Raw genomic sequence first — 3,135 nt, forward strand, 5'->3', positions numbered from 1 at the left:
GTAACAAAGTGTAGTGTAATAGGATTGCTTATAATAAAACATTAGTAATACTAATTCGTTGCAGTATCCTTAACTTCTGGATGCCAGGCTGACAAAAACAAACAAACAAAACAAACCCTGAGAGAGTTGAAGAAATCCTGAATCTGTGAAATAGCCCACGGCTTGGAGTTTCTTAAGGTAGTGCCTTTTAAATATTTTTTATTGTGATCTGCCGTGTAACAGACAGTAGTGTTCATCAAGTATACTACACACTCCTCTGCATTTCTCAGCTTTCTTTTTTTTGAGACAGTCTCACTCCGACACCCAGGCTGGAGTGCAGTGGCATGATCTCAGCTCACTGCAACCTCCACCTCCCAGGTTCAAGCGATTCCCCTGCCTCAGCCTCCCAAGTAGCTGGGATTACAGGCATGCGCCACCATGCCCAGCTAATTTTTGTATTTTAGTGGAGACGGGGTTTCACCATGTTGACTAAGATGGTCTGATCTCCTGACCTCGTGATCCGCCTGTCTCAGCCTCCCAAAGTGCTGAGAGTACAGGCGTGAGCCACCGTGCCTGGCCTCAGCTTTCTTCACAGTTAAAAACTGGAGGCATGTGTCTATTCTGGCACATGAGAGAAGGTGATTGGGTTGTTTCTGTTTTAAGGCTCTTAACACTGGGTAAGAGCTAGTAAAATGAGTCCTCTGTGCTCTCTCTAGAAAGATTTTAAGCCTAGAAGTAAGATGGAGTAATTGAAAGATGTATAAATATTAGATTCTTGCAGATCTGGAAGACAACCATCAAGGAGAGCAAGCTGACTTTATGGGACTTTATGGGAGTGACCTATGACATGTAAAATACTTTCATGGTAAGCTATGCTGATTAGGGGTGGGGGTGGGGAGGTGTTACCACAATTTCACCTAGTGTAGCTTATCCAGACTAATTCATTCTTTTTTCTTTTTCTTTTTTGATTTGGAGTCTCACTCTGTGTTGCCCAGGCTGGAGTTCAGTGGCACAATCTCTGCCCACCGCAACCTCTGCCTCCTGGGTTCAAACGATTCTTGTGCTGCAGTCTCCTAAGTAGCTGGGACTATGGGCAGGTGCCACCACACCCAGCTAATTTTTGTATTTTTGGTAGAGACCGGGTTTCACTATGTTGGCCAGGCTGGTCTCGAACTCCTGACCTCAAGTGATCTGCCCACTTCGGCATCCCAAAGTGCTGGGATTACAGGCGTGAGCCACCACACCTGGCACAGACTAATTCTCACGTACAAATAAATGCATTTCACATCTTGACTGTGTGTGTATATAATATAAACAAAATTTAATATAATATCCTTGCTATTTCTGATTTACCTAGTATTTTCTGTTCTATTTAGGAACATGATTATACTTAATTTTACCACACCCTAATTGGTCTCCATCCACAATGTTAAAAATACTATCTTAAGTTGCCTCAGATGCTGATCGTCTATAAACAAGTTTCTGGCGTGTCCAATTATTTAGAAAAATAATTACAAGTTTTACAACAAATGCATTGTTACAATGAAATTGAAATGGAAAATACAAAACATTTCATCTTGTAAAATTAAATTATGGTTCTTGCAGTATGTTTCTATTTGGTGCAAACATATACATACATGTGCATACATATGTGCATGAATGTTTTTAGGTGTTTTACAAAACCGGTGATTTCGCTGCTCTGTAAGTTTGCACTTTTCTATCACTCCAAAAGAACTCCATTAAGATCGCGGCCTGGCGCGGTTGCCCACGCCTGTAATCCCAGCACTTTGGGAGGCAGAGGTGGGCGGATGACGAGGTCAGGAGATCCAGACCATCCTGACCAACATGGTGAAACCCCGCCTCTACTAAAAATACAAAAATTAGCTGGGCGTGGTGGTGCGCGACTGTAGTCCCAGCTACTTGGGAGGCTGAGGCAGGAGAATCTCTTGAACCTGGGAGGCAGAGGTTGCAGTAAGCCTAGATAGCGCCACCGCACTCCAGCCTGGGTGACAGAGCAAGAGTCTGTCTCAAAAAAAAAAAAAAAGAAAAGAAAAAAGAAAAAAAAAGAAAGAAAAAAAAAAAAGAAAGAAATCGCTTGATCCAGGCCGGGCCTGGTAGCTCACACGCCTGTTAATTCCAGCATTTTGGGAGGCTGAGACGAATGGATCACCTGAGGTCAGGAGTTCCAGACCAGCCTGGCGAAATCCCCTCTCCACTAAAAATACAAAGATTAGATGGACGTGGTGGCACGCGCCTGTAATCCCCGTAATCCCAGCTACCGGGGAGGCTGAGGCAGCAGAATCACTTGAACTCGAAAGGTAGAGGTTGCTGTGAGCCAAGATTGTGCCACTGCACTCCATCCTGGGTGACAGACCCAGACTCTGTCTCAAAAGTAAAAAATAGGCCGTGCGCGGTAGCTCACGCCTGTAATCCCAGCACTTTGGGAGGTCGAGGCGGGCGGATCACGAGGTCAGGAGTTTGAGACTATCCTGGCCAACATGGTGAAACCCTATCTCTACTAAAAATACAAAAATTAGCCGGGCGTGGTGGTGCGTGCCTGTAGTCCCAGCTACTCGGGAAGGAGGCTGAGGCAGGAGAATCGCTCGAACTCCTGGAGGCGGAGCTTGCAGTGAGCCGGGATCGCGCCACTGCACTCCAGCCTGGACGACAGAGCAAGGTAAAAAAAACAAAAAACAAAAACAACAACAAAAAAAACTTGATCCGTGAGAACAAAGTCATCTTCATTTATTTCTCTTTCCAATCACAGGTAAAATAAGTCACAAAATCTTTTATTTTATTACAATGCCATTGTTCTGTTTTTGAAGTCCTGGAAGAGGTAATAACAGAACCCCGGAACTCAGCCACTTCGCCCAGGTTAGACCCCTACTCAGCAACTCCAGTGCTGAGGACAGGAGACCGAGCGCCGTGGGCCCCCGGCCAGAACAGGCAAGACGCTCTCGCGAGAGTCTTCCAACCGCCGTGAGCTCTCGTGAGCACTAGTTCTCTTCTATCTCAGCGCCCCCACAGGTCAGCACCTCCCCGCCGGCTCCCTCCGCTACCGCGGGCCGGAACTTTTGTCGATAGGAACGGGTTTGCACAGTTGAGTGTTGTCGGCCGGCGTGAAGGAGACTAGGGGGCCATCCTCTTCCTTTCGCC

At 46.3% G+C, this 3,135-nt stretch overlaps 1 protein-coding gene across 1 annotated transcript in view; it reads right to left on the reverse strand.

The window, feature by feature from the left end:
- LOC106998050 (thiosulfate sulfurtransferase like domain containing 3) overlaps positions 1-3,135 on the reverse strand; it is a 57,176-nt gene that overhangs the window by 6,244 nt on the left and 47,797 nt on the right. The window lies entirely within an intron of this gene.

The sequence above is a fragment of the Macaca mulatta genome, chromosome 4, assembly GCF_049350105.2.
Source record: "Macaca mulatta isolate MMU2019108-1 chromosome 4, T2T-MMU8v2.0, whole genome shotgun sequence".
NCBI lineage: Eukaryota > Metazoa > Chordata > Mammalia > Primates > Cercopithecidae > Macaca > Macaca mulatta.